Raw genomic sequence first — 27006 nt, 5'->3', positions numbered from 1 at the left:
GTGGTGGCAGCACTGCGCCCCTACTACTCTAAACTCCTGGCAGATCAGATCACTAAAGGCACTCTGGCAGGAAATCTAACTTAGTCCCCCTGCCCTTCTTTACCTATTCCTAGTCTCCTTTGCCCTCACCACCTCCCTTCCCCAAAATGACTTTGACTTTGATAAGTAAAGTTACCAGTACCACACTTACACAGCCCATCTGCAAATCGACATTTAATCTGTACAACCTTGCCCACCCCTTCAACAAACAAACAGCTTAAACATTGAAGTCAAATACACGTGTGCAAATGCTTTGTTTTATGTACCTCGTGTTTTGTATACCAAGGACTCGATTTAGACTTGCTAAAAGGCCTCCCAGCAAAAGGATTCACTTTAGACTTGCTAGAAAAGAAAAACAAAACCCGAAAAACTCTGCTCCAACTAATTCAGGACCATTTCTTTGTAATTACCTGGTCCTCCTTCACCCTCTCTGGACAGTGTAATCCTTTTATATTATGATCAACAGGGTCAGAAACTTCTGTTTTAAAGTCAGGAGCTCAAAGCAATTAGGCACAAATAGACATAGTTTAAAGTTTATTTTCTATTTTCTGGTTTGAAGTCTTAAATAGAATTTCTGACAGTATCTTTCTGGTGGGGTTTATTTCTTCATAAATAGTCGGAAAGGATCTTAGAGGTCATGTAGTTGAACCTGTTCTCTAAAACATTTCGATTGGTGGTCAATCTCTGCTTGAATACTTCCAGTGACAGAAAATTCACTTCAGTACTCCTTTGTTGGACAGAGACTCACACATAGTAGGTCTTAATGAATGCTTTTTGATTAATTAAGGTTCGTCCTTGGATTCTTGCCCCAATACCTCACTGAATATAAGTTACTATTATTATTAGTATTATTGCCAATAATAATAAGGTTCCAAGTTGTCTAAGAAATGAGGACACTGGAATCTTCATTACTGGCAGGGGAAACAAGCTGTTCTCTGTGTTAGTTTTCCAGCAAAACCACTACCTCTAGTTCTTGCTTCAGCAGTGACAAACTATAAACTATTCACCCTACACACACAGCCAGCTACCCCTCATTAGAAGCCATCAAATACTCCTCACAACCATCTTCAGTAAATCGGTGAAATTTAGCAAGTTTTTTGTTCTACCTGTATGAAAATATGTGAGGAATAGCAAACACATCAGTCCCTCCCATTCTGTTCAAAAAACAAACAAACAATACTAGATGCTAATATGCTTGAATTCTGAGTAAAACTCTGAGCTTGAAAATCGATGTTCAGTAACTAGATACAACTAATAGTTGATACATATTTTAATCTATTTGTCATATCCTTTGTTAAGAGACTGCTGGGTGCCCTCACAATTACTTCTGTCCCATCCAATACACTAACTTCACCTGCCTCTCACCATTTCTTATTTCTGAGACTCTCAATTGTATGTTGCTAAACTAAAGTATGGAAAAACATGTTTTGTTAATGTTGTATGGGTTAAAGTCCTGTCCTGATACTCTTTACTGAGAATATCCTGCCCACAAACCCCTGGAGTTCAGACCTGTGGACTATCAGCAGAAGTGCCCTGGACAACCTCAGCTGTCATGGCCTGACTCTCAGGAAACCACAAGCTAAACCACGAAAAAACAGCTTCATGGATTGACTTCTTTGTGGTACTGTTTTAGGGTCACAGCTCTCTGTCTGGATGCTGTGAAGTTCTAGTGTCATGGTTCTTGACCAGGTATGTTGTAATAACATAATAGAAGAAAATGTAAAATGTTAATAAAAGGCTAAAATATGCAGCAAAAGAAAAAAGATAATTTCAAGGTAAATTAAAAGTCTTAGAGATTCAGCTTTACAAACCCCATCATGAAAGTGAATGACATGAAATGAGAGTGATTATGTTTTTTTAAGAAACACTGTGTTTGGTAGTCAAGAACACTTTTGAATATATATATATATTGCTCAGTCTGTGTACAAGTAGGGGTTACAAAGAAAGAAGAAAAAAGGCCCTCACCCTCAAAGAATTTATAATCTCATAAAAAAGCAGGACAGATACAAATGGATGAAAATCCAATATAACAGGAAAAGCAGAAACATGAAAACACGTATCTTGAGTACATGTTTACTCGTGTGTGTGTGTGTGTGTGTGTGTGTGTGTGTGTGTGTGTGTAAAATACACAGAGGGAGCCATGGTTAGTGGGTTACACTGTAGGCTTGGAGTCAGGAAGACCAGAGTTCAAATCCAGTCTCTTCTGTTTGCTAGTTCTGTGTCCAGGGACAAGTCATTTAAATTTTAGGTACCTTGAGCAATTCAAAATCTTATCTATTAAGTTAAAGGCAAGGTCTTTCTTGGATAATGAGAGTTTTTGTGTCTAGAGCTCCCAATGTTGAAATTATAGCTTCTTGTTTGTATGTCTATTCTCATAACCAACACTGACAGAGAACAATTAAATGTGCTCTACCAAAGAATAATCAGTGTGGGCCAGAGTAGTCAGGAAATAAACCCTTTACTTAGAAGGGGCTCTTGATCTTATGCCTTAAAGGACAGTGATTTGGAATGGAAGGTCAGAGGTAGGATCATTCCAAGTCAAAGAAATAGCATGAGCAAAGACTTGAAGGCTGGAATGAGCAAGATATATTCAAAGGTCTAATATAAGTGAGGAAATAGTGGGAAACAAACACACACATTAAGCATACGCACATATACATACACATATATCTAATTATAACTACTTATAAGCACTATATAGAAGTCAGAATGACTGAATAATTATAGTAACAAAGTCAGGTGAAATTGAGGTGGGAAAGCTTCATACGGATGGCAATTCTTGGTTAATGTTTTAAAGGAAGAGGGAGACAAGGTTGGAGAGACAGTAGAAGCGTATTCTAAATGGTATAGAGAAGATTTGTAGATTTAAAGGAGTGAATTGTGGAAATGATATCATTAGAGTTGGTTAGCTATATCAAAGAACAAGAGACTGTGTAAGTATAAAGAGAAAATTAAGTTACACAAATGAAATCACATATGCAAAAAACAAAACAAAACAAAACAAAACCGTACTATAAAAACATCTACACAATACAGTAGTAGTAAGATCAATGGATTTGAGTCAGATGACCTAGGTTTTAATCCTAGCTTTACTACTCACTATCCTTGAAGATTCATGGTTTGATCCAAGGGACATTTTCTTAACAATGATAGCTATCTAAAATCGGAATGATCTCTCTTAGAAGGTGATTGGTTCTTTCCTTTACTAGAGGAGAAGCAAATGTGAAGGAGGCTCTTATTCCGGTATGGGTCGGACGGCATGGCCTCTGAGGTCTCTTTCCACTCTGAGATTCTGAGATTTTGTTCTTTGGATCTCAGTTGAAGTTTCTTCAACTTTGATTTTAATAAAGGAATTGGATCATAGACCATTAAAATAGATAATTTCTAAAGTCCCTTGTTTAGGATATAGCCTATGATCCTAGGAACTACAAAAATAATAGTCCCTAGCAGCAATACTATAATAGTCTTAAAACTAATTTCAGTAAATAGAGCAGAGGAGTTTGTGTTTTGTCTTTCTATTAGCCAAAACTAACAAATAACAATGAATTATATTACCACTTAATTGAAGGGAGGTATGTTTGAGGTTCACTATTTGGGAATTTGGAAAGAAGGAAGGAAATAGGCATTTATTAAGCACCAACTGTGTCCAGCACTGTGCTCAGTGCTTTATAAATATTATCTCATTTAATCCTCACAACAACCCTGAGATATAGTAGGTGCAGTTACTATCCCCATTTTATAGATAAGGAAATAGAGGGAGACAGAGATGAAATGAATTCCCCAAAGTAAGTATCTGAGGTCTTCCTGCCCCCAGGGCCAGCACTTTATTCACTGGGCCACCCAGCTTATTCAAGGATCCAGGTTTGAAGAATTTGGATATTTGTTAAAATTATGTTAAAAATGAGTCCAGAAAGCTGAAAATCTTAGAAGAACCACAGTCCCTTCAATCTAGTCTATTCCATATATTAACAACAACACTCTCTACAATGTATATGACTAACAAGCTTTTGTTTAAAGACTTCAAGTGGGGAATAACACATTACTTCCCAAGGCAGCTACTATTGGAATCCTTCCACTTCTGAATATTTCTAATTATTAAATTAGAGGAGATTGAGTAACAGCAACAAACTTTAGAATTCCAATCTCAATTGAATCTGTCAATTCATTGAGTTATCTATTATGTACCCAAGATTACTATGCCTGGGGTAAGGAAGATGATAAAATAGAAGTATAAAGCTGATCATTGACTCATGGAGCCAATAATCTAGTTGGGGAACAACATTAGAGCAATTAGAGAACAATTAAGTAATAAACTCTATGATATTGGCTATAAAATGCAATGGGACTTCAAAAACCACATCAGCGTTAAGGCTGGAATGAGGTTGTTGTTTTTCCTTTGTTCTCAAAGAGGACCATGATATCAAAAAGGTGATGCCATGACTTGCAAGTGAATTGCATTTAAGTGAGAGAGAGGGCTATGCAAAGTTGCCAGCCTCATTCTCTCCTCTGGAGCCATCTGGGTCCAGTGGGCAAAATACAGATCAAGATGACTGAAGATGGCCCTGGATGTAGTGGGAGACCTTGGCCTTTTTAAGTTAAGATCTGTCCCAGGTCTCAGTTTGAGTGAGGCAACACAATTCAGTGATTAAGGCTAGGTAAGAAATGAGGTAAAGAATGGTCTTTTTTATCTACTTAAAAAAATCAATCTGGAAGGGGAAGACCCTCAACGTTTCTGGCCAAAACAGAAACCCTCTTCAAGAATGAAGGACAAAAAAACAGTGATTCCAAGTTATTCAAGTAACACTTTGTGGAAGCAGCCTCAATCTGGGCATTTGAGCAGAATATGATTTGGAAAATGGATAGATATAGTGCTCTTTGCCAAGAGGTGACAGACCAGAGGTACAAAATGAATGAGACTTTATCTCTGGGCTGCATGCTTTTTTTCACAGGCATTTCCCTTATGTCTGGAATGCTCTCCCTGCTCACTCCTAAAAATCCCATCTTCTGCAATAGTTTTTCCTGGTTTCTCGTTATGCTAGTGCCTTCCATCTGAGACTACCTCTAATTTTCACTTTGTGTAACTCATATGTACATGGTTGTTTGTATGTTGACAACCTGATAGAGCTCCTCAAGGATAGAAATTGTTTTTCACTTTTCTTTGTACCCACAGCTATCAGCATAGTGCCTAGTGCATAGTCAGCACTTAGTGAATGCTTATTGACTGATTGACATACATTTTCTGAAATAGCCAATGTGTGAATTTGTTTTGTTTAACTCTACTTGTTTTTCACAATGGTGGATTCTTTTTTTTTAATGCAGGGAAAATTGTGAGGGAGAGAAGTAGGTGGGTAATGATAATGATGCAAAAATAAAAAGAAAAAATATAAGATCATCAATAAAACATTAAAGAAATAGAAGAGAACAGAAGGAAGTTCTAAAGGGAGCAGAGTTAAGATCATGTTGCTATCATGAATATACCTTTTAAAGACTGTATCTAATGGAAGTTCATAGTTTCATATGTAACATTCTTTTTGCTCTTCTTTCTTTATTGAAATATTCTTATTTGTTAAGTTGATAAAGGACAAAAAAGGAAAAAAAATAACGGAGGTAGAATACATGATTCCAAGCCATAGGAAGAGCATTTACAAGGTCATAGTATATTCAGAGGACAATGAGAAGATTGGCCAGAGAGAAGTCTATGACCTCATGTTAAGAACAAGTGGACAATAAAGTTAGAGTGGTAGGTGGGGCCCAATCATGGAAAGCTTTGAAAATGTAACAAAGGAATCAGTTCTGGAGAATAAACTATGAGAGGAGGGTTTAGGAAAATAAGATAACTCCCTCTTCGACGGGAAAACTCATCATCATTGACTTAACATTTGTCAAAATGAGTACATGTATATGCTATTGTACTAAATACTACAAACAATATTATTTTTTCTGCTCTCTCTGTATTCTCCCAGGCTGTCTCCCATGCCTGGAATGTATACCTCCTTCATCTACACCTTAGAATCCTTCTCTTCCTTCAAGCCTCAGCTTAAGTTCCTTCTACTATAGGAACCTTTCCTGTTCTCTCCATTTGCTACCATTCTTCTCCTCAAATTGCCTCATATTTACATAGTAAATGGGCTTCTTTGTAGCATGGAAGTGATCTTGGGTTTTTAAAAATTATACCAATAGAGCATAAAGTCTAGTAGATTCTACTGTACTGGAAAATCTGCTAACTCTGATACTAGGGAGAAACTGAGATTAATGATGTCGGTGAACCTATCCTAAAAGTATAGAGAAAGCAATCAATGGTAGCTTGGCCACCAGACAATAAATTCTTGGCCATTAGCAACACAAGAAATGGAGAAAAAAAATGTTTAAAGACTGTTAATCTTGTGCAGCAACTTTTGCTTCTTCAGTGATGGAATACTAAAAAAAGGGTGAAGAAAGTGCTGAGAATCATGCAATTTACAGACCATCTATAAACATGAGATCTCTTTCAAATAATGCATTGACAAACTATTGGAAGAAATTAATCACATTATTATTGATATTCTATTAAAAAACTGGACAAAAGGAAGTTGTGGATAATTAAAAATATAATTCACTACTCTCCTAGAAAAAAGTCATAGATGATGTTATCATTCCAAAAATGCCTACTTTTTCATCTTTATAAAATATTTATGAAAATTATTTATAAATATTGAGGATATCCTTAATGAAAATATGAAAAGGGAACAGGGAAGTTTTTATAAGTAATTCTCTAGTGATCACAATTTTAACATAACACAACTAATCAAAAGAGGTGAAGAGAAAACATGATTCTGCCATACTCATTATTGTTGATTACAAAAAAACAACAACAACCCTACAAAACAGTTTGACTTGGTAGAACAAAATACATTTTTAAAGCCTTTCCTCTAGTAACAGTTCTCTCATACATATATTAAGATCATTAAAAATTCTTTGACAAAGACTGCCAAAGAGATAATGATTTTCTGGTTATTAATGCCAATTAAGTTATAATAGAGAGCGAGACTTATGCCTACCAAAGATGTTCTCTACAATCATGTAGAATTGTCTATAAAAGGGTCAAATAGACAATGGGTTCCCAACAGATTATGAGGTCCCTCAGATATTTGCTTGCTCATGATATTGTGCTGATTTCATTAAGGTCTAGAACATATCAGGGCAGTCTCAATGAGATTCATAATTATCCACGAGACAAGACTAACAATATACCTAGAGGGGAAAAAAATAAATAGAGAAAAAATCACTTTGTTCAGACATTGACATACAGTAAGATGTCCAATCTTTTGAATTTGGAAATTTGTACATATATTTGGGACTGGTTCTACAGATGGGTAATAAGCTGAACCCAGAATTGAGTAGGCCAAAGACAGTAAGCTGGATTACATTTCAGAAATTGCATGGGGATTTTTAAAGATTCCAAACTAGTCTCCATAAAAGCCCAACTTTTTTTTTTTTTTTTTTTTTGTGAGGCGATCAGGGTTAAGTGACTTGCCAAGGGTCACACAGCTAGTAAGTGTTAAGTGTCTGAGGCTGGATTTGAACTCAGGTTCTCCTGACTCCAAGTTCTAGTCACTGCACCACCAAGCTGCCCCAAAAGCCCATATTTTTAAAAGGAAATGTTTTTCCATTGAGGCTATTTGGATAAAATTCTTAGAACAAAATAATCTCCCACAAAGGAAAGTAATGAATCAATGGAGAGTGCACTGTGGATACAAATAGGATTTAGCACATTTCCCATGAGCACTTTTATGCAAAAAGGGGCAAGATATATTATCGTGTAACTAAATGATTTGAAAAAGAGACATGCGGGCCATGTGTCAGAAACAAAGAGATGTTTATGTATGTAGCCTGAATGCTGCACTTGTATCCACACAATGTTAAAAAGACTTAGATGGGTGAAGAGGAAAGGGATCCTCTGTGAAAGAACTATTGGAAAACATAGTCAAAAATCACTAAAATGAGAGAACATGGATGGCTAGAATCTGCTATGATGAAGAAACCACCCAAAATGATGAGATCATGGGTCCATGTATGTTGCAAAAACAACCTTCCTCTCACAAATATAAAATTCTTGAGGTCAGGGACTAATGAATTTTTGTCTCCATATTAATCAATCAATAAACATGTATTAATTACCTACTATGTGTCAGGCACTGTGCTAATTGCTAGGGACACAAAACAATCCCTACCCTCAAAGAGCTTACAGTCTAATGGAGGAGACAACATGAAAACAAATATATACAAAACAAACTATATGCAAAATAAATAACAGAGGAAAGACACTGGAATTAAGAGGGGTTAGGGAAGGCTTCCAGTAAAAAGATGGGATTTTAGCTGGGACTTAAAGGAAGCAAAGGGAGTCAGCAGGTGGAGTTGAAAAGGGAATTCTAGGCATGAGGGTCAGCCAGAAAAAAATGTCTGGTAACTTTTATATTGTTTGTGGAATAATAAAGAGCTCCATGTCACTGGAATTAAGAGTATGTGTTGGGGAGTAAGGTGTAAGAAGACTGGAAAGGTAGAAGGGGGCTAGGTTATGAAGGACTTTGAATGAACTTTTAAATTTTAAAAAATTCTCTCTGTGATTTCTCTTATTCACTCCTGAATTCTAATTATGTAGAAGTCAGACTCTTGTAATTCTGTTAAGACAAGCAGATGTGTAATAGGACAGATAAACATCCCTTACAAAAGTATGAATGACTTCTGTGTTGGGGATCTCTTCCTAGGGGCCTAATCCCTTCTTATTGCTATTACCACATGGGGATGGATAAAAGGAACTTTTCTCATTCTTGGAGAAGAATCACTTTTCTCTTCAGGGAAATTGAGAAAAAGAGGGCAGGATCGTTTTCTATAAATTAAGACTCAATGGGCCCTGAGATTTTAGCTGAAAGGCATTTTCCCATTAAAAACAGGGGCATGGAGGGAGGACTAACATAGAGAATTCAGATATGGTTTATGGATTACATAGACTTCTATAGGCCAACTAAATATCAAACCACCACTGATAGATTTTTTTATATATAAAAATATGTTGCAAATTTAAAGCATGACTTAAAAACTAATTATCAGAGTATAACTTATTTGTAAGTTAGTGACTCCTTTTATATACAGAAGAGCTAGTAAAACTTAACACTCATTTGAATTCTTTAGTACAAATAGTATTCTACAAATTAAATATATTTTCTTCAGCTGTTCTACAATTAAAGGACTCTCTCTTCCCAATAGTCCTTAATCTTATTTTACTAAAAGTCTGATAAGTGTACACTATTATACAAATTCTGAAAAATGGAAGCATTAGAAATTAGGCTGAAAGTTCATTTAAAAATGGCAGTTGTCATGTCATTTTGTTGTAGACATGTGGTAAACTTAAAGGTAATGAAATTAATAATTTTATTTGTCAGTTGTAAGGTAATTACTGATATGTGGAATAAGCAAAGGCAGGCTTCTACTGAAAAAGTAGAAAAAGGCAACTATTGGGGTAATTTAAGCAAAAATTGGTTCCATATTTCAGAGAGACTCATAGTTGTGAGTTCTGTCCCCCTAAATTACCTGGAATGTTGCCTCAGTCTTCCAATTTATTTGGTTGTGGAAACCTAGCTCTTGAGCTGTTAATCTCCATACCCATGTCCTGCAAACAAGCCTATGGAACAGCATACATTTTCAGGATGTTTAAAAATTAATGTCAAATATCTGAAAATACTGAATCAGTTATGACAATTCCACATTAAGAAAGGAAGATCTTAATAGGTAACTTCAGAGTTAATACTCATCCAAAAGGATGAACGTAAGGCAATCACCCATAATATACGGAATAAAGGGAGAAAAAGCAAAGTGAGGAGTTTATTTGAGGACACTACTAAATAGCCTCATCATTGCACATACCCTTTAACAGTTTCTGCTAGAAGCACTGGACAAAGGAGATAGCTAGTTATAGCAATCTCTAATGATACAACCAGGGAGGAGACAGAAACTGTGTTTTAGAAAGAAAGGAATATGCTAAGTTAAGCGAATAAAACAGTATAAATGACTGAAAAAGGAACAAAGTGTCTTGCTACATTCTTTACATCAAGGGAGAAGAAACATATCTTTATAAAACATGGGATCTTAATGAAAACTAAGCTTACAAGAATTTAAAGCTAAGAAGAAAGAGAAAACCTCAATAAATCGGTTTTGCCCTTTTCACTCCAAAAGATTAACAACATGAAATTGGTACTATTTGGCCTGAATTTAGAAGAGGATGAGGCATGAACTAATAGTATCTCTGCAAAGTATGATGAGGATGCTAAATAACTGTCATTCAGCTCCACTGAGAAATTAAAACAAAGAGAAAGAGAAAATGGGATTAATTTGAGTTTTACCTTAGTTAGATACATGGTAAAAACTTTCCACAGCATAACCGAGAATATTAGAATGGATTATTTAAGGAACTTGTAGGATTTCTGGCCCTAGAGATTTTTTTAAGAATTGTACAATACACCTGACATGTGGTGAACTGGTCACAGACCTGTAGTGAACTGATGCTCCCCAAGCAGCAGAGGGAGAAACAGGAAGTTCTGATATTGTCATGACAACATGATATCATCATGATATCAGCAATTCCTGGTTCTAAATCTTAAGGTAAGGACCTTCTCTGATGCTTCCAAGATCCCACCCTCTTAAGTCTGTCACCAATTTAGACTAGACCTTCTTGATGTACTCATATTCTGTAAATTAATACTGGACTGTGTGGTGATTGTGATGGTCTAACCACCACTAAATTAGCAAGCATCAAAAACCTATGCATAATACTAAATCAAAATTGTTCACATTTGTATAGTACTTTAACATTTGCAAAGTATTCATAGCAACCCTGTGAGTTCAGGGAAGTCTGTCTAGAAGAAGTATGGTATTGATAACTTTTGGAGACATTTTCCAGCTTCAGATTTTTAATGACTTAAAGATGTTAAAATTAAATTCAATGCTAATTCAAAATTTTCCAGCCATGGTAAAGCAGCACATAGAGTTCCTATGGAGATTGCCTTGGGATACTGTAAAGCCTCTAACAGGAAGTGGGTACACATATAAAGCTTTGCTTTTTTTCTCCCCACTTTCAATAAATGGAAAACACTTGGCATTTACTTAAGAAAAGAAATTTTATTTTTAAAAAATAAAATGTATTGACACATTGTTTTTTATATTACATTTATGAATAGAACACTCCACTCTCTCACTCCCATATCATGCTCTGGAACTCAATCCTCCCTTGTAACCAAGAAGAACACAAGTGAAAAACAACATATAGTGACCACATATGATAATATAGACATCACCTCCCCATCTCCACTGAAAAAGAACAAACTATTAATTAAGCCTCTAATCCATACAAAAGTCTCAAGAAAAGTGGGCTTTCTACAGAACCAAAGAAAAGCAAACTTCATGACAATGAATAGCTCCAGAGTAAGCTCCTTGAGACAGGCACTATCTTTAGTTTTAAGGGTTTTTAAAGGGATTCTTTTAGTGGCAGAGGTAGGTGCTTAATAAAGTTTAGTGAAATGGATTGAATGGTGCTGAATTTAACTGCAATTAAGCTTAAAAGGAGAGCACCCGACAGTGAAAAGAACAGGAAACACTGAATAAATCCCCAGTTACAGGCCTAACTGACACTAGCTGTGGGGTCCTGGACAAGTCACTTAATCTCTGATCCTCCTTTCCTCATCTGTAAAATGAGGACATTGTTAATTACACCCTCTACCTCACCATATTTTTTATGAAGGAAATGCTTTACAAACTTTATAATGCTATATGAATGTAAGTGATTGTTGTCAAATAGTTCTATTGCCTGGATGAGAGGGGATCATAAGTGGGCTAGAACTAAGTGTTCTTCATCTGTTGGTTTTCAGTGCTTCTATCAAGGAGATTGGACTATATAATCCAAATATTATTCTTTTTTTGTTTGTTTTGGTTTTTTTTGGCTGGGCAATGGGGTTAAGTGACTTGGCCAGGGTCACAGAACTAGTAAGTGTTATGTGTCTGAGGCCGGATTTGAACTCAGGTCTTCCTGACTTCAGGGCCGGTGCTGTATCCACTGCACCACCTAGCTGCTTCCCCCCACATATTATTCTTAATCATAGCTATTTTAGTCAATATAAATATTTTCCCTCATTGCTTTGAACATTTTCTTTTAGGTTGAATTAGATGAAATAATTTTCTCCTTTCTATGTGTAATAACAAAACATCACCTGTTATAATATGCACCTTTGCATATATTCTATATGTATCTATATAGAAACATTCTGCATCTACAAATGTGTACAATATTTCCACATCTCTATACAGATCATATAAAAACATTCATACAAGGTGATTTGTGAATTTTTCATGATCTATGATAGATAGATGCTTATGAAAAGCTACATAAGTTTCTATTTTACTATATATTATGCATTAAATAATATGTATACATACCGCATGCAACATATAGGTTATTTATTTCATTATATATTTGCAATATGTTGTACACAACCTATTCAGATAAATATATCTTTGAGGGGAGAGATCCTCTTGGCAAAGCTACATCTGACAGTATCTTCCCTCAAAGACATATTTATTTAAATAGAATATAGATTACCTATACATATTACATAATCACATATTATATACATATATATATATATATATATATTTTGAATTAGCTTAGATGTCTGAGGAAAACGACTGTCTTATGTAACTTTTTTTTTGGTAAGGCAATTGAAGTTAAGTGACTTGCCCAGAGTCACACACGTAACACTCACATGTCTGAGACCGGATTTCAACTCAGGTCCTCCTGACTCCAGGACTGGTGCTCTATCCACTGCATCACCTAGCTGCCCCTTATGTAACTTTGCATAGGCAATCTTTCCCAAAAATATCTATCTAAACATATTATATGTGTTATATATCAAATGTAATATGTATAGATAACCTGTTTAGATAAATACCTGAGGGAGGAGACTGTCATATAGAGCTCTGCATATGCATCTACCTAGCAGAGATCACTGAAAACTGACAAACCATCTTGTACATGTAGCATTTTTAAATGAATAAATATATCCAAATAGTAGTATACATATTCATACATAGATCCATTCATTTAACAAACATTCTTAAGTATATATACTAGTATGTGCATGGTACAGTGCTCAGCAATGGGAAAGATAACATTTAATAGGACATCATCCCAACTTTCATAGGACATACATATTTTTAATTCTTGTTTAGGCTTTTGAATTGCACACAGTCTTTCCTGAGAACACAAAACTGGAGATTTGCTACAAGTACACAGCTCACATAGCAGTACTTCTCAAAGGAAGTCTGACAATTGGGTCTCACTTTCCAGTGAGTCCAACCTCTATGAGTTTTAAGGAGGAATTTTACTCCAATTTCACATGGGCATATGTCAAAAACAGACCTGAAGCTACTGAGCTGTCTCCCAATCTATTTGCTATCCTCTACTACCATTCTTCCACCCTTATTTTTAACCTATTCCTAAATCATCAAAAAAAAATTAGGAAAATGCATTTGTGTAATGAAGAAATTCAAAACAGGGTTTGGGGCTCTTAGGAGGGAGAAAATGAAATAAAGTATGGAAATATTTAAGGGAACTCTTTCCCACTCCTCTTATCAATGCCATTTTAAGGTTTGTTTGTTTCAAACTTAATTTCAGAAAATTATGCTTGGCACAGAACACTATTATTTGTTAGAAAAATTTTAAGGCTTCCACAAAAATGACCGCAGTAGTCAGAGCCACTCAAGCCTCTTTTTACAGAGAGTCCTATTGATTCATGTCAAATGCAACCTCCAACTAGTCTCAGACTTCTTTGAGAAGACAGACAACTTTAATGTCTTTTTACATAGAACCTGAATATTCTCTGAGGTCTACTAGAGGTCAGAATTGATGAACAAATTTTCATATGGGTCATATAAGTGTTGGGGGGGGAAGGAGGGAAGCCATACATCTGAAGTTATTACTCTGGCTCTTGAAACGGCTATGAGATTACATAATGCATCAAGACTATTATACTGTAAGATATGATGACCCAGTTTTGGATTAAGAAGGAAATTATTCATATTAGTGATGCTGAATATGAATAAATGGTATTATCATAAAAATTGAAAGGTGATTTATGAGTTCTTGATGTAGTTCTTGTTTACTCAGAGATTGAATACCTAGTTTAAATTTACTCCTTTCCCATAAAAAGATGCCTTTAGGTCTTTTTACTGCTCTGAGGTGCCTACACCAGAGTGTAGGCTGGCCAACAATTAAGGACTGTGAAATTCAAACTGGAAAATTTGGCTCCTGAACAAAGGTTAGTTTGGAAAGAAGGCTAAACTAAAGTTTGAGGATTTCCTGTGAATTACAATCCATCTTTACTCTCATACCTTGCTATTATAGATGACTAAGATTTGACTTGGAAATGATTTTGTGTGACTTACTATCATATATATTAGTAGTAAGATTTCAAATTAAATGAAAGTCCTATTCAAGGGGAAATAAATAATTATTTAAATAAAATGAAAATTATCTTGATTTTTATTTAGGGGCACATATTTAAAAATTTATTACATAACAATGATACTGAAAAAAATTTGGACTTTTATAAAAAACAATTTGTGAATAATATAATTCTGGTTTCTCTAATTCAGGATCTCTCAAGTCATTGAAAATTTGGATTCACTAACCATTATATTTTTCAATGTTCTCCAATCTATGGGAGCTATGAGTTCTGTATTTCAAAAACCTCTTTAAGAAAACTTGAATGTTCATGCAACCTATTATTAACATCATTATTAAGAAAGAACTGATAAACAGAAGTATGTATAGGATGGTTTTATACATACACATATTTGTGTCTAATAGTAGCCATCTCTAGGGCTGAGGGGATGGGGAAGAAAAAGGGAAAAAAGGAAAGTTACATGATAACTTTGTTATATATTTAAATGGAATAGCAAATAGTATAATAAATTTGCAGTTTCATGTACAATCATCTTTTTTCCTCTATTCAACTATGTTACGGAAATGCTTGTTTTATTTCTTAAGTTCAGAATAAAATAAATTAAATTAAAAAAGAAAGAAAAGAATCCCAACTTAGGGGATAGAGATCCTGACTCGAAATTGGGAAGGTCTGGGTCCAAGTTCTACTACCAAGTTCTACCAGGTGTGATCCTGGGCAAATTGGTTAACCTCTCCCAGTGCTCTGGGAAACTCTAAAGTTTATAAGCTGCAAAGAATGTACTGACTTGCATTAACTAAATGGAGTTTCCTCTTCTGGGAATTCTATACATCAAAGAAATCATAGGGCTAGTCCCTATCTCCTCCCTTAATACAAATCCACAATTTAAGGTTTTTGATGACTAGTAAATTCCCAAACTGGGCTTTTAGCCTATTATAAAAATAATATGCTCTCTATTTCTCAATTAACATCTCAAATGTTTAAATTTATATCAGAGTACTTGGTCCTCTGGCATGTATGGACTTGATTCTCAGCTGGGTTCCTGACACCAAAGCAACTTGTACTTTCTGGGGAAATAAAAAGGAAAAACATGCAGAGTTCATAAATTTTCACCTAGGAGACTAGATTATTAATTATGGAAGGTAGGCAAGGCCTATTAGTAACCTTTTACTATCCATTAACACCTAGTACAATGCCTTGTACATAGGGAGTCCCAAATACTTTAATACTGAATAAATAGTTTTAAATGAATTACCATCTCCCTCCATCTCCTCCATAGAATTAGAGGCTTCAGTTTATAACATAGTTAGTTCAACATTGATAATTAATCCACTAGGATCTATAATATTAGTGTTAATTCAAATGAATAAGCTAGTGATATTTAAGTAGTTTTAATAGTGAAGCAACAGAATGTAAGTTCCTTTAAGGTAAGGAACAGTCTCATTTTTGCATCTGTATCCTGGCACCTAAAACACTCTCTGGCATACAGTAAAATACTTAATAAGTGATTATTGAACTGAATTGAAAGCATGAAAAATTCACTTCTAAATGAATAATATCTACCTGCTTCTCTGTGACTCCATCCCACTTCTTCCCTATCTTTATCACTAACCTTTTCATGTCTGGACAGACTAAGTGACTGAAAGAAGGAAGGAAGGATAAAATATTTATTAAGTATCATTGTAACCTCTTCCTTTCTGACCACTTATCAGTTTTCATTAATCCCGAATTATTTCTGTAACATGGTCCCCATAGCACTTTCAAACCCTCTACTTTGACCATGTCACTTTCTTTCTCATGGACCTCCTGCAATGACTCAATGCCATTCACACCAAATATAAACTCCTAAACATTACTTTCTGAACTCTTCATTGTCTCCTCTTCCACTTAGTGCAATGATGTGCATCCTGCAAGAACTCCACAAATACTTGCTGATTGAAAGTAAGGTGGGGATGTACTATGAAGAAAAATGGGTCTATCTCTAGAATTCCTGGATTTGGAGCCTGGCTCTGGTCCTTACTATTTTTATGATCATGCAAGTAATTTAAGCTCCGTTTTCAGTTTCTTCATCTGTAAAATGAAAGGCATTAAATGATTTCTAAGCCCACTCCATCTCTATATGATTTTATGGTAATAACAACAAAAGAGATTTCAGGGACCCCCTCTAGAAAAAGCATTTTACTAATGGGTATTTTACTTGAGTGTTTTGGCATGCATTTGTGTGTTTGTGCATGTATTTGTGTGCATGTATGTGCATTCCTCAAAGTCATGTCAGAAAATCCTTTCTTCTTATTTACTTTACACAAAAAATCACAAGAGCAATTATGGATAACATAGCATAAAAGACATATTTTTTTGGGGGGAGACTGAGATTTTTGTCCACAAATAAAGGAATGAAGTCCTTTCAAGTGTAGTTTTTAGATGCTATTCAATTACCCAAGAAATTGTCTGGCATAGTAGATAAAAAGCTGGCCCTCGAGTCGGAAGTACTGGGGTTTAAGTCTTGCCTTCTGACACATACTAGCTGTGTGAACATGGGCAAATCAATTAAACTCTCAGTGTCTGAGGAAACTCTTAAATACAAGTTACAGTCCAGTTACCTATCTCTACCAGGGAAGAAATGTCTATACCGACAGTTTCTCACATCTGTACAATCATAGATTTGCATCAAAATTTCAATTATCCATACCAGTAGGTTGAAAAAAATAATCAACAGGTGTCAAGTTCTAGATTACAGTTGAGAGTAAGTGGAGTTAGAAGGAACAAGTAAAAGTCAGAGACAATCTCAAGTGTTTTTTCAACTTCTTCCCAGGGCCACATATCAACTTTAAAGATTTGTGTTTTCACCAATGTGGTTATTTCCTCCACTAAACAGACTGGAACTATTCTATGCCTTAGCTAATTATCTTTGTAAGTTGTTGTTAAAGTATTCATCACTTGGTTGTCAACACTCCTGAGATGATTCTCACCAAACTTATCAAGGCTGGTGCTCAAACAACATGCACACAATCCATGGTAGGCCAATGCTAGATTATTTCCAGCTTAGTGGGAGCTGACAGAACTTGTATTCCAATGTCATAGTCTTTAAGACCCCAGGTTCACCTATATTTCGTGATAAGGCATTAGAATCATATGGTGTAGAATACTAAACCTAGAAGGGACCTTGGAGATCATGTAGTGATATCTGCAATTTTGCTAATAAACAACCAAAGGCTCTGAGATAGGAAGTAATATGTTATTTCTAGTGAACAGGAAAGAAATATCTCTTTGAGCTTAACCTTACCGATGTTATCAATTCTCTCATTAAAGTATTATGATAAATAAAAAAAGGTCACACGTTATGACATGCCTGAGTTACTCTTTTATATGAAAGAAAATCTGTTTATAGATACAAGGATTGATAGAGCATTTAGCAGCTTTATTTTCATGTTATTAAATATTCTGTTGTATGGATGCAAGCCATGGGACACTATAGCTTCCAAAGAATTAGGAATGTGAATCACACAGAGGGCAATGGAGAGGAGGGTGGCAGGTAGGAGCAGACTGCACCATATTACAAATAAGGAACTTCTTAAAAGAACCAGAGCAAAGGATGTCATCAAAGCATGTTTGATATGAAATAAAATTATAAAACTGAAAAGAATAGAAATTACCAAGTCTAACCTCTATCATTTTATAATTGAGATGAAGAAACTGAAGCCTAGAGTAACCAAGTGATTCTCAAAACTCACATGGCTACTTAATAATAGGTCTGGGATGAACACCCAAATTTCCTGAGTTCCAATCCAGGCTCCTTTCCCTACATTGTAGAGAAATGGATTCATCCTTTAAAATAGGTCTTCTTAACCATTTTTTTTTACAACACGGAGGCTTTTATCAATATGGTAAATCCTATGGATTCCTTGTCAGAATAATGTTTTTAAATACATAGAATTACAAAAGATTACGATATACAATTATACTGAAATGGATATCCTTTTATAAAAGCCAAGTTCATGGGCTCCAGTTAAGAACCCCTGTCATGAGGAGATAAATGCGACTTGGTAGTGATGTCTATCGACAATGAGAGAGGGAGGGAGATTGGCAACATTGTTCATGAATGCAATGTAGTATCCATGATAAGAATACTGTTTCAAATTGCTATAACTTGATGATTGTTTACTTTATCATGCCAAAAGTACTCAAATGCAAATAATTGCTTGTTAAGTTGTGATCCTCTACATTTTAACCTTTTACAAAAACGATGTTTTTGTTGTACCAAGGTTTCAATATTTGATAGAAAACATTCCCAGAATTGCATAATTCACAGATGCTAGGTGGCACAGTGGACAGAGTGCGAGGCCTGAAGTGATGAAAACTCAAACTTTATGAGTTCAAATCTGGCCTCAGACACTTAACTAGCTGTCTGTCCCTTGGCAAGTCACTTAACCCTGTTTGCCTCAGTTGCCTTATCTGTAAAATGAGCTGGAGAACAAAATGGCAAACCACTCCAGTATTTTTGCTAAGAAAACCCCAAATTGGGTCAAGAAGAGTCGGAAATGACTGAATAACAACAATTAATTTAAAACTTTTCCCAGAATTTTTGTTCTTTGATTAATTTATAACAACTTTATTAAAATTTTGCAATGTTTAAATAGGAAATGAAAATTGGTTCTATCTGATCCTAAATATCACAATTGCCACTATTGAGCTAATATACTTCATTCCTTATTTGTAAGATTTGTAGATTACATAAATGAATTTTCCTGCAGCTGAATCTACAAATACAATGATTTTAACTAACAATAACAATAAAAAGTATAGCTACTAATGAGAATTCTTAATTTGGAGAAAATATGACTGAACAGAAAGAGAATTTATGGGAAAAAAATTGTGAAACCACAAAGATGCTTATAAAAAGCTTTCCCCCTTGAGATAGGAAAGGATTAGAATAAAGAAAAAAAGAGTTTTCCAAGATACTGTCCCTTACAAAAAACCTCTCTAATATCATATTAATTTCATATGATTTTTTTTCCTGAAGATAGGCCAGAACCTTGGGTGGCAAAAAATAATTAGTCTTTGCCAACCTATCCTGGAGTAAGGGATTTACCCATCCACATCTTAAATATCCTTGAAAAAAGAGTGGGATCAGGTGCTCTAGCTCACAAAAGTTGTTTATATTGTCTCACATTGCATGAGGACGCATAACGTCTCCCTTGGTGGTCTGTCCTGCTAGTAATGCAATGTGGTATGACCCACTCCTCAAACAAAACAACGTAACTGTTTTGATTTTTTTTTCAAACTATTGATTAGAATGAGGTCTAAAATGTCAGATGTGTGCTAAATACACAGTTGTTTGTTTCCATGTTGATGTGCTGTGATGTAAAACTGTATTGGTTGTTGGAATTGAAGAAGTAAGCCATTATTTATTTTAAAAATCTGATGCATTAATCACCTTCCTAATGCAAATTAATAACTAGAAACTGAACTCACAATGGTTTTGGCTAGCTGAATAATTAGTGAAAACATACCACTTTATGATCTCTGTAGAAATCTATGCAAGTTGTGCGTAATTCACTGAAAAATTACACACAATAGGCACTTAATGAATATTTGTTGGGTTGATATGGATTGAAACTATTCACTTCAAATGAGAGAAATTTATCATTTTATAAATAGGGGTGACTTGTTGGAAAATATTTTCACAAATACAGGTGTTATTTGATTAGTCCAGGTAAGAAATGAAAATAAAATTGACAACCTTAGAAGGTGAACTTTACTAATACCTTCCTTCTTTCCTTCCTTCCTTTTTCTTTCTTTCTCATTCTTTCTGTTTCTCTTCCTCTGTCTGTCTCTCTCTTTGTCTTTTTGCTTCATGCCATAGGATTTGGGATTTGTCTGGTGCTTAATTGAATCATGAATAAAGAACACATCTCCTATTTGCAAAATAAAATAAAAAGGAAAAATAAGCAAGGAAACTACTTTAAATTATTTTAGCAAAGTATCTTAGGCAGCAAAAATGTAAAGTGTTTTCTAATTAAACAAAAGCAAAATGAAGCTCCCCCTTTTTTTTCTTTTTTTATTTTTTTTTGGTGGGGAAGAGGGAAACACTAATGATTCCCAGTCCAATTTCAAAGGAATTGCTAGGGACAAAAAAGTTGTTCTACAGTCATCTCTTCTCATGATTGATTAAAATGTTAAAGTTTATACTTACTCAGTTCTTCAATACATTCATTTGAAATACATATTGCTTCTTGTATATGTGACAGTGAACTTGACTACTAAAAAGAGAGATTACTCTATTTCCTAACAGTTTTCAATAGACCTTTTTTAATCTTGATAATCTTTTGATCATTATACCTCTTCATAGGACCTCTTCCAAGGAGGTTCTACTGCTCTGTTCAACTATTTTTTTCCTTTTTTTTTTTTTTTAGGCAATTGGGGTTTGACTTGCCCAGCGTCACACAGCCAGTAAGTGTCAAGTGTTTGGCCTGAGGCTGGATTTGAACTCAGGTTCTCCTGACTTCAGGGCTGGTGCTCTATCCATTGTGCCACCTAGTTGCCCCTCTGTTCAACTATTTAAATGTATAACAACCAATTTGTTCAAATTCAACTGATAAATGAGGAGATTAATCTAGATCGCCTAAGGTCCCTTCCAATGTTGAATCAATGATGTGACACATAATCCTATTAATTAATAAGCAACTGTTAAGAATCTGGACTTAGTGCTTACTAATGGTAATTCATTTCAAAATGAAATTTATTTATGTTGTGGAGTTTTATAGGTTTATTTCTGGCAGGTCCTTAAATTGCTTCCATTTATTTCTTATTTTTATTTTTTAAAAAGGCAGGCTTATTCAGAGCCCTATGTAAACATTGGAAGGGCCATCACAGACATCTAGTCCAACCCTCTCATCTTACAGATAAAGAAACTGAGTGTAGAGAGGTTTAGTGAATTGTCTAAGGTAATAAGTGCCAATGGCAGAATTCAAACCCAGGTGTTTTGACTCTAGAACCAGTATATGTTCCACTGTGCTATGTTGCCTCATCTGATCTAGAGAAATAGCTGGCTATCACCGGGGACTACTGAACTCAAGGAATTTACATTTGAATGGGGGACAAAGAGCACAGTAGACTCAACATGAACCTATACGTGAGTATAAAAACTTGTGACAGATCCCTAAAGATACATACAAAAGTTGGTTTCATTATTTTATAATGTGTGGTATGTATATGCATAAGATCACTTTTAAACTTGATTTTGGAAGGGTATTAGGCAATAACAATCACAATGAAGTCTAGCCACAGAAATCAGCTTCTAATACCTAACCAAAATGCAGTTATTTATTATATTTCTTCCCTATTGTATAGAGTAAATATAAAAAGACAAAGCACATATTTAGGTCATTTGTTCCTTTATGTCTAAAATTTTGTACACTGAGAATATTGAATTATATGCTCTTTATACAAAGGACATCAGACTAAATTGCTGCAAAGGCAAAAATTTTACAAAATGAATGTGGTCTTTTCTAGGGGACTAGCAAACTGAAACTACATTGTTTAAATTTATAGTTCAAAAAGTTTTCTGGAGGAAAAGAAATCCCATATGAAAGGGATAAAGGCTTATACATGGAAATGAAAGTTGAACAGTGTGACAAAATATAGTTCCAGTACATTAATTAACTTCAGCACATTTTCAAGTCAAGTCCACACCCCTCTAACTAGTGTAGGTGGAGAGGAACACGCGCAATTAAATAAATAGATCTTTGCACGTGAATATGGCTCAACATTTTGAGGTAAAGTATATAGTTACTGCCTTCCCTATTTAGTCACCTCCTCATTCAAAATATCTGAATCTTGATGTGAAATTTACTTGAAGAGAAAGATCTGAATGCAGGTCTAAAAATGTTATTATTGTTTACCTGCTAAGAAAACTATTAGCATTCACCAAGAGTCTTAGGAAAGTTGAGGAATGGGAAACGAGAAAAATATGGCAAGTTTCTGGGCACTCAGCATTATGCAATATGGGAGCCTAGCTTTTCCAAAGAAACAAGTTACTAGCCTTTCCCCCTTACAAGAGCTTGTAACATACAAACTAAATTAAATGAAAATTACTTCCCTTTGGTGTCCTTTTGCTCATTACTTCAACACTATAAAAAAATGGAATTTGAATGGCATCTCCTTCCTGCCTCTGATCACAAGCTGTCTTCCATGCCTGGAATGCACTCCCTCCTCCTTTCCACCCCTTGGAATTCCTAGTTTTTTTCAATGTTCAGTTTCAGTACCAGCTCCTATCTTAAGTACTTCCTGATGCTCCCAGCTGCCAGTGCCTGCCTCTCCCCCACCTTAAAATGACCTTATATTTACTTTGCATATATCTTGTATTTACTTATATATGTATACTGTATATTATTTCCCCCAGTGGAATGTAAGTTCCTTGAGGGTAAGGACTATTCTGTTTTTGTCTTCTAATCTCCAGCACCTAGAAGAGAGCCTGGTATATAATTAGTGCTTAACATATACATGTTGAATAGCTGATTAGTGTATTTACATAGTTTCCACTGAAATAGAAGGTTTCCATATCTATCTTATTTCTGTTAAGGCATAAAATTCAAACTTAATATACATAGCAACAATCAAAAATAACTTCAATTTAACACTTCTATAATGTATTATTCTAAAAATGTACAATGTCATTTAATCCAAGCTTTGGAGATAAAAATATTTTCATCAAAATAATTATTATTTATGATAAAGTAAAAATTAAACTTATTCATATATGTTAAGCATAAAATATATAAAGAAGGGTATGGAAGGTTTTTAAAATTTACTTTCAAAACAAAAACAATTAAGAAACAGGTCTCTTTTCTGAGATTCTAATGCAGTGAGTTTTTCAGGTGATGGAAATAAGAATTATGTTAAGTTTTAGGCATGAGTACTTCCTGCCAGGATTTGTGCTGCCACTGCTCCCTGTGACTTTTAAACAACCTAGGGTCACAGTGTCCTCTCTTTAATTAGTATCTCGCTGCTGGAGGGAGGGTTGCATGTCAAGAGGAAAAGAATGCAAGAAGACATTATAAACAAAGGTCTTCAAGGCAACTTAAATGATTTGGCCAAAGAATGGAAAAAATGTCTAGTTCTTTGTTACAGAGGTAAAGTAGGAGATAGGTTCGAGTGCTAGAAGCTAAGTTGTACTTTTTAAAAATAATTCTAGCTTTATGTAAATGTTAAGCTTTTATTTCTGTTTCAACTTGACATGTTGTGTTTGGACATGAAATAAAGTATTTTTGCCTTTTATAAACCATTCGGCTTTTATTAATGATTCAACTGATTTTATAGATGTGTTTCCATCTTAGCTGGGATTCTACTGTGTGAATTTAAAGGGTGATTATATCTCTATAGCATCTTCTTTCTTTAGAATTTACATAACTGATTCAAAATGGGGTAGGGTTCAAAATAAGTAATTGTAAGATATAAAACTTTCTGTAGTCTCTCTCTCTTTCTCTCTCTCTCCCCCTTCTCTCCCTCTCTACACAAACACACACACACACACACACACACACACACATATAACATTTATCCTTTACTCAGTTATTTTCATGATGCCAAGAAGGAAACATTTCATGGAAATGGCATTTTCAACAGGTTTGCTAATTGTTGTATTTTGAATTTGACTTTCTTAAAATAAGTCTTGTTTGAAACTGAAGAAAATACTCTCCCATCAAAAAATTAAAAACAACGCTTCAAACATAAAATCCCCAGTGAGACTTTGAAAACACCAAAGAATAAAAATCTTGAAAATGAGATGTGTGTGAATGAGCAATTCCTTTAAAATGTTAAATCTTCTGTCAAAAAAAAAAACCAACACTGAGGTTGATTAAAGGTTTCTGTTGTGAACTATTTACAAGAAATTACCTCAGTAGGGTGCCTGTGTCCAGTTTCATAATCACATAGTACATTGACTCTATAGTATTATGTTCCAAACATGTTTGCATATTAAGTTGAATTTTACTCTTTTCAGGAAGTAACTTTACTCAAGATTGAATGCAGCTGTTAGCATAGACCACTGCTCCAAAAACACTTCTATGGGAACTGGAAGGAAAAAAAATATTTCAAGTGTTGTGAATTTACTTTAATTATTCTGAATCTGTAAGTCTAAAAGGGTATCAAGGGATGGGATATATGCGTGGGAGAGGGGGGAATCTTTGATCACTCTGTATACACTAAACTGGATATTCAGAAATATTCATAGTAGGAAATATCTACTATGATTAGTTGTCTGTAAGCGTTTTTTTTTGCATACTTTTGAATCTCATAAGTTTTAATAATCAAATGTCACTGTTCTGTTTGCAATCAGTTTTCAAGTTAGGAATCTCTGAAAGCCTTCTAAAAGATGTGCCACCTCACTCTCTGTTTCGAAGACTGGCGTCATACACACACTCAAGAGTTTTTGTTTCACTCCCTAATACATCTTGGTTCTCTCTCTTAATATTCAAAGAAATGAACTCTGGCACATAAAGTGGGGCCTCTACAGAGGAAATGCTGCCAGCTAAAAACACCGGATGTAATCGAGACCACAAGAGACACATACTCAGTTATAAATGTCGAAACTGTTCTGGAGGTATTGGAAAGAAACAAAGTCTTATTTTTCACTGGATAGTTTAATTGTTTCAATGAAATTCTCCTACTCAGTATTTTGCTACAAAACAATAACAATATGTCTATGAGTTACACTTGCAGATCTAAGTTCCACTTAACAGGAAGAAAAAAATCTATGTAGTATTCTCCCTGCCTTATAGCTCCTTAGTCATTTTCCTTATTTATTTTTTTTTGAGGGGTGGGGTGAGGAGAAGAAGTGGAAGAGAGAAAAGGCAATAAATAATCATAATGCTTCAAACAAATGCCACAAAATAAATATCCTGGGTCAATTTCAACAAAATTTGCCAAAACAGCATTTGGAAACAATGTCTTATAGGATTTGTCTCTCCCCCCTCATTTTGATAACAAAATAAATTCCATTTTAAGTGGACATATAACCTTAAGTAAAGGAGAATTATTATTAATTGCCCTCCTGAAAAAAAAAGACTTTACTTGTAAGGTCTATAATTTCCCGTTTTTTATTCCTACTACTTTGTCGTTCTGCTTTCCTTTAGAGAGAGATAGTGATGGCTATGATGACCTATGATATTAACATGGAAGAACTTAGTGCAAATCTCTACTGAGCTATGAAAACCCAAGTTCAGACAGATTTTAAATGAATAGAAAATACAAAGCTGATAAGCTTACTTTTTTTTTTAAAGTTTGGGTACCAGGGCTCCTTAAATTTGTCTTCATTGCTACCTAATTTGCATTTTATAATAATAGTTGCTCTATGCACATGACTACATATATTCGTCTTCAGACAAAAATGAAAAATACCAGGTAATTTAAGTCAGTGCTGAGGGAGTTCTAAGTGTATAGCCTACTGATTTTAATGAGGCATCTTTTAATGGAAGAAGCTAGCAGTTTTGGTTTTAGTTTTAAAGTTTCAAAACTAGTCTCCTCTAAATGTTTGCCCCCAGAGTAGTTATAAGTATTTCTTAGAAAGACAAACATTTGTTATAATAGAGTGACCCCACCACAAACTTCCTACAAAATAAAGTGGATTCAGCAGCTATCAACAGAACCCAAATGGCATTTTTTGAATATTTAGGCTCTCTATTGTACGCAAGTCAGCCATCTTATATATCAAGAAAGCTTATTTGGAAAATGTAGAAAGCATTTGCCACTAGAGGGAGCTCATAAATTCTCTTGTAATGAACATATTGTGAAAATGACATCTGAAAACAAATCAGTAAAATTACACAGTAGAATACTCTATTTGAAGAATAAATGAATCTTTCTTGGGATAGCTACTAAATTATCACTGCTCTTAGATTTGAGCAATGAAATATATAACGTATTTGTACTAAACTTGAAGAAATTTCATTTCAAGATCTGAAAACTGATGGTAATATTCAATAATTTGCTCCCAGCTTCCTATTCCCTGAGGTGTAGTAACTATTGTGTCTAAATAAAGCAAAAGAAGCATAATTAAAACATTTAACCTTGTGTGTTAGTATTTACAATTTGTGAAAGTCCCATCACATGCTCATTTTTACCTTATTTGATCTTCAAATCATCCCTCATGCCTCTGAGGAAGTTACTATTATTAGTTACTATTGTTGCTGTAGCTACTATCATTCCTGCTTTGTGCTAAAACAGTGAACACAAAGTGGAGAAACCAAGTGATTTGGCCATTACTTAGAAGTTCTTTAGTAACTTGGTGTTCATTTAAAAGTTGAGTTTTTGTTTAAAAAAAGTTTAATGGACAATTATAAAAATGTTAAATCTATATCATTGTCAGGTATATAGAGGTCTCAAATATTTGGGGGGCAGAGGGGTTATCAAATCACACTTGATGTATTGATTATCTTCCTCTAAATTCACATTCAGAGCCCTCATCATATCATAAAGGTGACCC

At 34.7% G+C, this 27006-nt stretch overlaps 1 protein-coding gene across 1 annotated transcript in view; it reads right to left on the bottom strand.

The window, feature by feature from the left end:
• The window catches only part of RBMS1 (RNA binding motif single stranded interacting protein 1), a 255087-nt gene that overhangs the window by 178618 nt on the left and 49463 nt on the right, over nt 1-27006 (bottom strand). The window lies entirely within an intron of this gene.

The sequence above is a fragment of the Vombatus ursinus genome, unplaced genomic scaffold (genome assembly GCF_900497805.2).
Source record: "Vombatus ursinus unplaced genomic scaffold, bare-nosed wombat genome assembly UNPS02014779.1, whole genome shotgun sequence".
NCBI classification, from domain to species: Eukaryota; Metazoa; Chordata; class Mammalia; order Diprotodontia; family Vombatidae; genus Vombatus; species Vombatus ursinus.
The sequence above is the reverse complement of the archived record's forward strand: the minus strand, read 5'-3'. Positions and strand labels throughout refer to the sequence as shown.